We start from the raw sequence: 13,987 nt of genomic DNA, 5'->3' as shown, positions 1-13,987 counted from the left end.
GCTACATTTCAGCTGAATGCAAATTAGAAAGTTTAAGTGATATCTGCAGTGCTGAAAAATACTTAGGTTTCTCATCTACGTAAAAATATATTGAGAACTTAGAAAAACAGAACAGTATCTGTTATTGATGGTTCTACTACAAAGCCACTAAAGAATTTACACCCAATATAACAACATTTGTGGACCATTTCATTTTTAATTTAGACAATTATTTTTTTTAATTGACAAGTAAAAATTATAAATATTCATATTGTACCAGATGATACATACACAGAGTCACATACACATTGTGGAATGGCTAAATCAAGGTTTTTAACATATGCATAACCTTGCATGGTTATCATTTTTGCATGGTAAAATCTACTCTCAGCACTTTTCAGAAGTACAATACATTGATAATAATTACAGTCATATGATATACAACTGATCTCTTGAACTTATTCCACCTAACTAAACTTTTACATTCTTTGGCCAATATTTCTTTAATCTTTCTACCCCTTATATGTGGTTACTACCACAAGACATTTTGAAACTTCCTTTTTCCTTTCCACAGCAATTAATCTCTGAGTAACCAGTGCTGAGAAAAAATGAACATTCGATTGTGGTTATCAGCACCAATGTTAAATTAGATGTCAATAATGATATTTGAATGATCCAATACACTGAAAGTTTTCTTCAATTTGAATTTCTTTTGGTGGCAGGTACTGGGGATTGAACCCAGGGGCACTCAACTTCTGAACCACATCCCCAGGCTCTTTTCATATTTTATTTAGAGACAGGGTCTCACTGAGTTGCTTAGGGCCTTGCTTTTACTGAGGCTGGCTTTAAAACCACGATTCTCCTGTCTCAGTCTCCCAAGCTGCTGGGATTACACATATGGTGTGGCACCACACCCACCTCCATTTAAGTTTTTAACGTAGATTTCCATTTAATAAATATTTATTTGGCACATGTTATAGGCCAAGCTGTGTGGACATAAAGACAGAGTTCTGATGCTAAGGAATTTCACAATCCAGTAAAGAACACAGGAAAGAACATCATGTTGATATTATTATACGATATCATGTGGTTGGTGGATAAACAGAACAGTACGTCAGCACATGGAGATGTCTAATCAGACTGACAGAGTAAGTCTTCTCAGTCTTCCTGGATAAGATGGTGCTTGAGCTGACTCCTACAAGTTTAGGAGGCCTCAAATGGGCAAGCAAGAGGAAGAAAGGTGTTCCAGAGAAGGGAAGCAGAGTGTGAAAGGTTAAGAGGTGCAAGGCAGCAGAGCAAGACTCAGAAATGGAATTCATTGTGGTGGCAGAATGTATGTGAAAGGGCAAAGGGCAAGACAAGAAAAGGGTTACATAGAGCACTCTAAGGAATTTGCATTTCCCCCAGTAGTAAAGAGAAAGAGGTTTAAAGGAATGCAAATAGGGTATGGATACTAAATTATCTGAATATTAAGAAAATCATTCTGATAATAATGTAAGAAGTGGATGCACATATGGCTTCCAAAAGAAGAAGACAGTTTTGGAATATTACTAGAAATGTCGAGCCATGAAAGCATAGATGGAGAAAAGAGAAAGATTTAGAAGGATTTACTGAGCACTTAACTTTGGGTGGGAGGTAGAGAATTCTCAGATAAGAAGTCCCAGAGTCTTGTTCTGGGAAAAGATTATCACCTGCTGATCAAGGGGAAATAGAAGGACAAACCCTTGAGGAAAGGATTACATGGATGGTGGACAGGTTGTGCTTGGGGTTCCAATAGGTCATAGAAAAGGAGATGTCCAGCAGGTGAAAACATAATTGATTTTGAAGTTCTGAGGGACAGTTGTTTTTTGGCTCAAAGTACACATTTGAGAGTCATCACTGGTAGCTGAAGCTAAGGGCAAGAGCCCCAGAGAGACTGTGGAGTGAGGATAGACCTAGGTAAAGACTGCAAGGGAAGATAATAATGTGAACAATAGTTGAAAGAAAAGGAATTATCAAAGGAGAATAAAGTTGAGTAGCCAGAAAGGCCAGAAGAAAACCAGGAGAATGGATGCAGGGAAGATAGTGGAGGAAGAGCTTCGAAAAGGAAATATAATCAAAAGGGAATTGGAGGACCCAGGAGGTCTGGACCTTACTCACCTCCATGGTCACTTTTTTTAACCCATTAAAATTTTATTTATATTCTACCTCTAATCATTATGTTCAGAGAAGGGACATCTTTCCTCTTGTATTCTTATGGTAATGCCAGAGGCATTCTTTCTAGTTGTTCTTGAAGAAAGGCCCAGAACAATATAATGCAACTATTCCTGAGATTCCCCAGTGTAGAAATGAAGTTTTATGTTATAGAAATGAACTCTAATATATGACTAGATGGATCCTTTGGAGAGATACTTTATAATGCTATAATATAACTACTTTGTACTCCCAAGTTCAGCCATTCAGGTTTTTATATTTGTCATAATGTCAGAAATTACCCTGAGGTGTCCAGAGAGTAGCAATACTTTGAATATGATGGAAACCTTCTCAGAGTTCTCAATGCTGTCACATAAACTTTGGGTCTAAATAATTGAGGGAGAAAAAGACATTTAAAAGGTTTATTTCATGAATTAAGTCTACAACATTTAATAATTATCTCAAAAGGAATAATGAATCTAAATCTGGGATACTAAAAGTGCTAAAAGACAAGTTGGTTGAACCTTGGAAATTTAATTGCTTAGTTTGGTGTGCATGTGTGTATATGCTTGTTCTTGTGCATGTGTGTGCATATGAGTGTGTTGGTTTTGTGGAACACCTACTCAATGATATATTTACAGTCCAGGTTGTCCCAGAGGCTGCATGGCATGTTTGAGACGCAACTGGCTCTCTTCTTTCCTATGAGGTCTAAATTTTGTGTGGATATTCTGTTCAGTACATTTCTGGTTTCTAAAAGCCAGGGTGGTTTTCTTATATCATAGCTACTCCCTTGAACAAGATGTGGATTGAATAAAAGTCAACCAACTTGTTCACAACTAGTTAATGTGTTTTAAAGTAAATGGAGGCTTCATGTCTATGAAAAGGATGTTGGTTGCTATAAACCATCAAACCCCCAAAATGTGATAGTTTCTTCAACTTCTTATTTCAAAAAATGCCAAAACTACCAAAAAATTTAAAAAGTAATGTATTTACTTACCTTTCATCTGGAATTACCTGTTGGTAACATTTGGCTACAGTTGCTTGATCAATCTGGATGTGTGTGTGTGTGTGTGTGTGTGTTTGTGTGTGTGTATCCATTTGAAAATAAGCTGTAGACATTACTAACATCATTCCTAAGTACTCTGTACTCCTGAAAATGAGGGTATCATTATAACTACAAAACTTTAGTGAACCTAAGAAGTTCAACATTGGTATAATAATATTATCTATCCATATTCAATTTTCCCTAGTTGTGCTTTTAATATCCAGGATCTAATCAAGGGTCATGGATTGCATTCAGTTATCATGTATGTTTAATCTCTTTCAATCTAGAACGATCTCATCCCCACTTTTTGTGTGGCTATTTATGGGATTGACATTTTGAAAGAATCAGACCAGTTTCCCCATAATCTGAATTTGTGTGTTATTAATTTCCTAGGTCTGCTTTAATAATGTACCAAAATTTACGTGGCTTAAAACAACAGTATCATCTCACAGATCTGGAAACTAAAAGTCCACAGTCAAGTTGTCAAAAAAGGCCATGTCTCCTCTAAAGGCCCTAAGAGATGAATATCCCTGACTCTTCTAGCTCCTGGTGGCTCTTGGCTTTCCTTGGCTTTGACTACCATAACTCCAGTCTCCAATATGAGTAGAAGTTTCAAGTGCAAATTATAATTTGGAAGCTGTTTTTAGAAGCACAGGTTGGAGAGTGGAAAGTGAGATGGGGAAAATACAGCAAATATGGAAGGGGCATCAAACCAATCATCCCGGAATGCAGCTTGATCCCACTGGGGACCTCTTGGGAGTCAATGCAGAACAGAACATGAACTTCTTCAGTCTTTGGATGTGGACTCTTGGGGTGTGACTGTGATGCTAAATTCTCTGGAACTTCTACCCTTTGCTGCCTGCAGGCAAAACTGACAAAGTGGCCATAGACAAAGCACTCAGGCCTTTGGACTTCACAGTAGTAAGCTGAGGGTTATGGACGGGGCATTGACAGCATCTGCTCTAATGACCTTTTAAATTTAATTCATGAACAAGTTATAGACCTCAGCTACTTGATCTTTGACTACACGTTGAGGAAATTGCTCTATACAATGTCCTGCCTTATCAACTTCAGAATCTGGGTTTCATATTTTTATAATCTTAGGAACTCACACCCTACACATTTTGAGTTGTCCATAACATAGCAAAGGAGCACGTGCATGGAGGGAGCTGGCTGAAGGACTGAGAAGGAATGGGGAGAAAGTGCATGTGGGCCTGACAGCAGGCCAGGAAGGCTTTTGTCCTCTGCTGAGACCTGTTGCAGAATTATCACTGAGTACAATTCAGGGTAGCAGTTGAGGCAGGGGTCTGGTCACAGTTTCAATAGTGTCCCTCAACATTCAGGTGTTGAAGTCTTAGCTCTCAGGGTAAGATTAATTAGGTCATAAGGGTAGGACTCAAATCCATTAAGACTGAGGTCCTCATAAAAGAGGAAGAGGCATGAGGGATGTGTGTGCACAGAAAAAAAAAGGCCATGTCCAGACATGGCAAGAAGGTGCCTGTCTGTGAACCAAGGAGAGAGGCCTCCGGAGAAACCTTTAAGAAAAAGGGACAAAATTGAAATCATAAATAGATATCAAATATCATTGTTTTTTTCTTTCTCTTCTTCTATCTTCATACTTTCCCTCTCCAAAGACCCCATTCCTTTTTGGCTAGTAGCATGCAAATGACTTTCTTGTAAACCCTCTGGGCAGTAGGGTGGAGGTAGTCGTATTACCTAGAAAATGTTCTTACTATAAATTCACTACAATATTAGTCCGAATCAGTGCTTCTCATAGCCTGGGAAGAAGTTTTCTCCACAATCTGTACCAGATTTTTATTTTTTTTTTATACCTTAAATTTATTTATTTATTTGTATGAGGTGCTGAGGATCAAACCCAGGGCCTCACACGTGCTAGGCAAGAGTGCTCTACTGCTGAGCCACAACCCCTGCCCTCAGATTTTTATTTTTGAAAAATATAATAAAATAGACTTCTAGAGAAAAATAAAGACATATAAAATATACAAGTCCAAATATTTTACTGGTAGATTCAACAGTCAGAATTACCGTGTCAAACTGCATTAACAGTTTCTAAATGGTTATATTCAATCTCTATGTTTATCATATGCACTCAACAGTCAATGGACTATGCTTTGAAGACAATGGGTGTAAATTATTACCCCTTTCTTTCTCATTGGTTCTCATTATCCCATTCACAGTCAGATGAACTGTATGCCTGGGAGAACTTCTCTCTCACCTTTTTTTGCCCCTCTTCTTTCTTCATGTTGGAGTTAATTCTACTGGACTTGCCTGCATAGTCAAGGCCGTGGAGAAGTTAGTTGGGTCTTGAGGAGACCTAGTGTACCGTGTCTTCTTGAATTCCTCTAAGTGGAGCATCTCTAAGATAGATGACTCTCTCTTGCTAGAGTTGATGGCTTGCTAACTTTGATTCTGTAGATCACTCTCATTTTTTGGTAGCTCTTCTTTTGTCTCCTCTTTCATATCAGCCTGTCCATGAGCAGTCAGATTAGCAGTATGTGAGATGAAGCTGCAATTACTGTTTTCTGGGCCCAGGAACTTTCCCATCATCTATAATGCTTAGAGAGCAGAGAGATTGGCAAAGATTCTAGAAGCGGAATTACCACTTGAGCAAGAGCAGAGCCACAGGATCTACATAATTTACTGGAAGAGGAAGAGGCTGTCCAAAGAGTATGTTTAGTTTGTTGCCCAGTAATAAACAGAAGATTAAAGGACAATTATCTTTAAGTGCTGGCATACTTAGAGTGAATGGCTAAAGCCAGAAAGAATGGCCAGTATTCCCAGTTTCCCATCATTATGTGTACAAGAATGTTTATCCTGTTTCTTACCTATCTCATAAGCATATGTAGCAATTTGTTCTTAGTAAAGTCAGCTTTGGGAGGTAAGATCTATTATGGATATTCCAAGTTCTTTACAAAGCATGTAAGATGTCACCATGCTGCCATGATGTTTCCTGTGCCAGATATTTTGCCTAATTCAGCAAAACATCACATCTAGCCAGAGCATCTAGTTTCTAGGTGAGTGCATCTGTCCCTCCTGTTCTCTTGGATGACCAAAAAGGACAGGGCTCTGAAAATAAACGGGATTCTTTTATACAGTCAGACTGTAACGGATATGGGTGGGTCCAGTATGAATTTAAAGAACTAAATCTGATACTAGTTGATTCCAAAGAAATGTAGTTCCATCAGTTATCCCAACTCTTGGCTTTGCCCAGAAATGTTGAAGAATGTAAGATTCTGTTATTAGATCATAGGAAATGAGCTAATGGTGTTTCAGGTGAAAGAAGGGATAACTAAGGAACAAATTTCTTGAGAAGGGATAGAATCCAGAAAACACATGCAGAGGTTGGCATTTTGCCAGGAAGGAAGTTGTTTCTTCAGTTACTAAAGGAAAAAGAGGCAACTGCATAAGTACAAGTAAGTTTGTAACTCTGATGGTGGGAAGGTAAGGGAATAAACATCATCAGCTCCTATTTACCAACAAAATATAAGGTAAAAGTGGATGGAAGATGTAAAGAGGCCATAAAGAAAAGTAGAAGATTTGAGAAGAGAAAAAAAATAGGGACAAGGAGAGTAATCTTTTTTTGGGTACCAGGGATTGAACTCAGGAGCAAGGAGCACTCCACCACTGAGCCACTTCCTCAGCCCTGTTTTGTATTTTATTTAGAGACAATGCCTTGCCATTCCTGAGGCTGGCTTTGAACTCTCGATCCTTCTGTCTTAGCCTCCCGAGTTGCTGGGTTTACAGGCATGCACCACCGTGCCTGGCAAGAAGAGTAATGTTACTAGCACACACACACACACACACACACACACACACACACACACACAAAAGCATTGCGTTACTCTATTAGAATAAAAGCCTATTTGAGGTGTGGGATTATGAATTTTAAAGCAAAGCCACTTTGTGAATCTGGCCACATCTAACTTCTGGGTGGGTGTCTGGGTCTGTTAAGTGTGATGAAGGGAGAGAGGAGAAAGTTGATTAAAATGATGGCCTTGGTGATTCTAGAGAAAATGTGAAGAAAGGCAAGGGCCAGTGGAGATTGAAAAATCAAGGAGTTTTGTCCCGATAAAGGTGAAATATGGTAAAAATACTTGATTAAGTGACATAGAAGATAAGAACTTGTGGAGGTAATGTTTTGAAGATAAAATGTATTTTGTTGACATGTGTACAGTCATACAAGAGGATGGCGATAGTGGAATGCAGAAAAAAGTGATTCTTTGTTCAAAAGAAGCCAAGGAACTGATTGGCCTGAATCTTGGGTGTGTCACTCATGTAGATATTGAAGGTATCAAAAAAAGAGGCTAAGGTTGGTGGGAGAAGAATCATGAAGGGAGAAGGATCAGGTTCAATAGGAGGAGAAAGTAGCATTGACAGATGTTGTGAATCTCAAGGGAGGGTGGTAGGAAGTGACGGTCTGGAGTGGCAAGATCCCTTCACATAAGAGCTCTTGGTCAATCTGGTGTCAGATAAGGGCTGGAAATGGGGTGAGAATTCAGGAAAATGCTGAGGACAGAAAGAGAATTTGTTTGTCATGTGAACCTCTGTTCTACAGGACACTAAGTATTGTACATAAGTAATATGTGTCTTTTACATTATTAATATTTTTATTGATTAAAAGATAAATGTTCATCAATAGAAAATGGTAGGTATAAGAAAGTAGAGAAAAGATGATAAAAACCATCCATAAGCTTGATGATGATCACTTTAAAATATTTTGTTTCCTTCCAGTCTTTCCCCTGTACACACAAAATGTGTTTGAATGATTATATGACAATAAAATTAATACCATACTGTATGTATACTTTTGTGTCTCAAGACACAGATTGGCAGAATGGTTAAGTATATGGAGTTTGGGGTCAAATTGACCTAAGTTCACATCTTGACTCTGTCATTGATTAGTTGCGTGATTTTAGCCAAGGTTCTTAAGTCTCCAGCTCAATTTCCACATTTGTAAAATGGTGTTAATAAAAGAATTAATTATGCCATCAGTCAATATGAGGATCAACCCAGGTAATGTATAGGTAGCAAGTTATCACAATGTCTGTCACACAGTAAGTATTAAAATTTCTCCTTTAACATAATTTTAGTGTTTCTTATTAAATAGGATTCTTCCTAGCCACTCAGTATCCATTACACTGATATATTCTGTGTCCACCCCTTTATGGTGATTGCAGAATGTAGAAGCCAAGGCAGCGCTGTGTAGTGTCCAGCTCCAGAGTCAAAATGCCTGGGTTTGACTTCTGGCTCTGCTACTTATCCATGAGACCTTGGAATAGTTACCTAACTTGGGTAGTCTCCATTTTCTAATCTCTGACATGGAGCAGTTATATTCCTGCTGAGTTTTTGTGATAATTAACCAATATAACATAAGTAAAGTGCTCAGTAAATTAAAGTGATAGTGATGATGATGATGATGATGATGATGATATGTTTCCAAAGATTAAAGATGTTTAATTGATGGGTGTCAATTGTATCATTGGCTTTATAATTTCTAGAAAGTGCGGTTAACTCAAAGTATAGAGTTGTTCAGAAAAGAAAGAGCTCTGGCTGGCCAATGGACAAAACATATTTTGATATTCTGAAAGTAAAATGAAACTTGTGTAATAACCAATAGTATTTCATATTTTCTTAGTAAAACTATTGAATCAAGGAAAAGGGGAATCACTTCCTTCAAGAGGAAATGTAATTTGCTTATAAAGTAATGAGGCTCCACAACAATCAATCTTCTTATTTTTGAGTCACACCTAGAATGTTTACTCTGTGCTGGAAATAGGAAGCTCTGATGAACCTAATGATTATGTCACTGGATGTCAGTTTAGGATAAGCAAAAGTACACATACATTTATTAATATTTTCTTTGGCTTCAAGCACTGATACTAGAAATATGACCTAGCATATGTCACACTAAGTTTCACGTGATCACTAAACTCATTATTTTCCCCAGATAGAATCTTTTATTTGATGACTCAAGTATTAATGAATTCAGCACAGGATCTATTATTGTCAGAGAAAATCCTAGTGTATTTTCAGTTATTATCTCAGTTGATGATACAAATATGAATTTAAAAATGTAATCCTAATTCTTTTGAAGCTGGGTGAGATTTGTTTGCTCCATATATGAAACCATTAGCATGTGTTATATTAATATAATACTTTCTAGAATTACATAACAGTCAGCAGTCCATAGCAGGAGAACATTTCTATGAAGGATGCTGTGCTTAAGGATACTAAGAGAAAACTATTCCAACTTTTTCCAAACAAAATGTTTTATGCTGATTTATATTAAAATCATAGAACTGAGAGTACAAAAAATAGTGGGAAGTGAAATCTGGCCGAGAGTGATACATAAAAGATGTTTAAAATTGTTGCCCACTACAAACTTGATGCTAAATTGGGGCAGGAGTACATTACGTTCCTTTCTTAACCTTCCTTTGATAGGCTTTTAGACAGAGACATTAGTTCAGAGGATTTATGCCTAAGAATGAAGGCTGTGTCTCCATGAGATGATAAATTAGATTAGATTATTTTTACATTCCGCAGACCAGAATATGATAATCTCAAGTAGTAAAAACATCATCTGTGATGATAGGTGACCAGATGACCCTACAATACTAAATTGAGACCAATCACATTAACTCAAATGGGAACGCGTTTCCAGGTGACAGGAGAGGAAAACAGAAATAAAGAAGAGTGGAAGCATGAGGGGAACAGCTATTGGTCAGAGAATGGAGCCTCGTGAGGCCGAGGACCCCCAGGAGCAGGGTTCACAGGGGCGTGCCTGTGGCTGTCTCTCTGCAGAGTCCTTTGGTGAGTGACAGTAATTCGTGACAGTAGTTCCTTGCATGGTAAATTTTGTTGAGTCTCAGGTCTATGTTTTGTTTCTTTCCTCTTTTTCTCTCTTTTAAAAAAATATCTCAGTTGTTTAGTGTTTGTTGATTTCATCTATCATCACAGCTTGAGGCCGGTTTTATATTTCCCTTTGTTCATGGACAATGAAAAGTGCCTTGTATTTGTGTAAATATTTGATAAATGTTGCACCTGTAACCTAAGTCAGGCCTGTACCTGAGTAGACAGAGTTCAATAAACATATAGCATCTTATACTTCTCAATGTATAGTAAGTAATTTCATGTCTTATCTGAGTCTTGAAAAAACCCTGGGAAGAAAGCAGAGCAGGTCTTGATGCCATTGTACAAGAGAATAAAATGCATAGAAATGAAGAAATGGGAACAGGTTTCCATAGCTGTCAGGAATAGAACTATAATTGGACCCTTCTTAATTTTCCTCTACAGCTTCTCTTTACTTTGAGGCATCTAAAACAGAAAAGCAAGTGTTTATGACACACTACCCTCTCTCAGAAACCTGGAAGGTCCTACCTGTTTTTTTTTTTTTTATTTAATTTTTAAAACAAAATTCACATCACGCATAGACGTTGAGTCTCCATAGCAGAGACCCTGAACCACAGGTCTATGAACCCCTGGGAGATTTACAGAAGGGAGACTGAAAATTCTTCAAAGTCAAATGCAAATTGTGTATTTGTGTATTTTTCCAGAGTGTCTTTGGAGTTACTAGTAGGTAGCTTAACTACCACTTAAGTCAATCTTATACCTAAATCTTTTGAAGGTTTCCAGATTTCTAGTCTTTGCACTAGTAAGAGATGCAAGGTTATTTGTGAAACTCCAGTATTTCAATTCCATGAGATGTTTGTTTACATTGGAATTTTATTAAAGTAAATACATGGGAAATTCTTAGTCAAGAGAATGTGAAGATAGACAAAGCTGATGCTCCATTTCATAGGGGTAAGGGTGGTGTTATTGTGGATAATCAGGTTTAACAGGAGGAGGCTCAGTGCAGTCAATATTAGGGATCCTCAAACTTTAGCAAGCATGAAAGTTCCTTGAGAGCTTGCTAAAGCTTCTGACTCCTGGGCCCCATCATAGACATACTGACTTGGGGTCTCTGAGGGTGAAACCTTGTCATCTTTATGTTCAATGAGATTTGTAATCCTGGTGCCTGCCAGTAGTCTACACCAGGAGAAAAAGTGTTGTTGAAGAATATTACTTTTCCATTGCAAGAATCTCTCTTCGTACATATAAGTTTAAGATTTGAAAAACTGTCACTAAATTCAAAACCATATACAGAGAAATGTGCGGCATGAACAAATACTTTTATGAATTCATCGTGTGGAAACACACTGTTATCACCCTCCATGTCAGCAAATACATTTCTAGCTTCCCAGGAGGCACCTCACCCCATAGCCTCCCAGTGAAGATTCTCCTGCCCTTCATTTTGAAAGTGCCACTTATTTTGCCTATTTTTGAATTTTGTGTAAATGGAATCATGCTATTATTTTGAGTTTGTTAACATCAGGTTATAGGAGCTATACAAGTTATTTCAACAGAGATCTTTAAAAAATTTTGTTTGCAGTGGAAGGGTTAAATCAAGGCCTTGCACATGCTAAGCACACACTCTACCTCTGCTCTACACCCCTAGCCTAGAGATAATTTAATGGATTTCTAATCAGGTATTGAAGGACTGAGAAGGCCAAAAGAGACACTGAGGTATCATGGAGAGAACAACCTCAGAATGCAATTATCATGTCTAGGACGGGGAAAGCAAAAGGAAGAAGTTGGAATTACCAAAATTTAGATATAAAGGAGGGATGCTGTGGAGCTAAATTCAGACCTCTGAGAAGATGTAGTGATTTTTTTTTGTGATAAATACATTGTATACTCTACCACTGAGCTATATCCCCAGCTAAATTGGGTTTAAATTTAAATAGCCTTTGCTGAAATAATCAACAATGGTTATTTTCTTTGCTCCTTATGAGGTTTGTGACATTCACCCATGTTAAATATATCAGTAGTTGATTTGTTTTTATGGTTACATAATATTCTGTTGTAGTAATATACTATAACTTATTCACCAATTTATTGTTGATAGACATTTGGGTTATTTCTATTTTTTCTTATTATGATTAATAATGAGGATGATTGTTCTTAAACATTTTTCTGGGTGTGCATGTACCTATGTTTCTGTGGATATATGCTTAGAAATAAAATTGCTGGGTCAAAGGGATGCCTATCTATACTGAATTTATTATATAAGGCCAAGTGGTTGTCCAAATGGTTTTAACAATGTATACTCTGAACAGTGATATAAGAGAGTGATTAGTTCCTACTCATTCAAGGCAAGATTGATGTTTTCAATCTTTTAAATTTTAGCCAACCTGATGTGAGGATAGTAGTATGTGATTATTTTTATTTCCCTGACTACTAATGACAATGGGTACATGTTATATATATTTTCCAGCCATTTTGATATCATCATTTGTAAAGTCTCTTGTATATTTTTTTGTTGGGCTTTTCTTATTGATTTGTAATCACTCTTCCCTTATGCTGAATGAAAGTCTTTTATCAATATTCTTTTCCTTTGCTATCACTTACTGTCCCTACTCTCTTCATAAAAACTAAAAGTTCCTAATTTTAATGAAGTACAATGTATCATTTTTCCATTCAATTCTAACTTAGGTTAGGACTCTGTGTCTTATGTAAGAAATCTTTCCCTATGGCCAGATTGTGAATGCTTTTTCTTATATTATCCTTTAGATCTATGCCCTCCAATACAGTAGCTACTGGCCATAAATGACTGTTATGTTTTGGGTCTGGAATGTCCCCCAAAAGCTTATGTTTTGAAGACTTGGTCAAGGACTGGGGCTGTGGCTCAGTAGTAGAGCGCTCACCTTGTATGTGCATAGACCCTGGGTTCAATCCTCAGCACCACATAAAAATAAATAAGAATAAAGGTATTGTGTCCAACTACAACTGAAAAATAAATATTTTAAAAAGCAACGAACTGACCATCTTCCCATCTTTCTTCCTCCTTCCCCTTCTGCCATGATTATCTTCTGCTTCACCTCAGGCCCAGAGCAATAAAACCTACCAATCATGGACTAAAACCCCGAATCAAAATAAACCTTTCTTTCTGTAAGTTGTTTTGTGTCAGGTGTTTGGTCATAGGAATAAAAAGCTGACTAACATGATGACTATCTAAATTTAAAGTAATTAAATTAAATTAAAACTACAGTTTTTCAGTTATACTAGCCACATTTCAAATACTTTAAACCTGTATGTGACTAGGGGCTAATATACTATACAATATAGAATTATAGAACATTTCCACCATCTTAGAAAGTTCTATTGGACAACACTAATTTTTATTGTTCAGTTCTCATATTTGGATTTGTAATTTACCAGGAATCAATGCTTATATGTGTGTTTGATAGTAGTCTAATTTTAGTTTTTTTTCCTACATGGACCTCTAATTAATCCATCACTGTTTATTCTTTTTACCACTGTTCTGCAGTGCTTAGTAATTTATGAAGTCTCCCTTTATAAATGGGGCTTTTATGGGAGCTCTATTCTGTTCTCTTAGTCCATTTCTCTACTCTCATGCCAACGAATACCATATGCCTTAATGACAATCCCTTTAAAATATATCTTTATATTTGGTAAAGCAATTTCTCCTCCTAACTAGTTCTTCCACTATGGCTTGGCTGTTCTAGGACTTTTATATACCTCCATGTATTTTTTTTTTTAGAAACCTAAAAGAATCTCAAACTCAAAGAAAATTTTCAGCATAGTACAAAGAGCTCTTCTTTTCTGAGTCATCTAAGAATAAGTTGTTCATCACTCTGAACACTTCAATGTATTTCTACAAACAAGGACATCCTCTTGCAGCCTTATACAGCTATCAAAACCAAGAACTTT

Source organism: Ictidomys tridecemlineatus, chromosome 14 (genome assembly GCF_052094955.1).
Source record: "Ictidomys tridecemlineatus isolate mIctTri1 chromosome 14, mIctTri1.hap1, whole genome shotgun sequence".
Lineage (NCBI taxonomy): Eukaryota > Metazoa > Chordata > Mammalia > Rodentia > Sciuridae > Ictidomys > Ictidomys tridecemlineatus.
Note: the sequence above shows the minus strand (reverse complement) of the source record.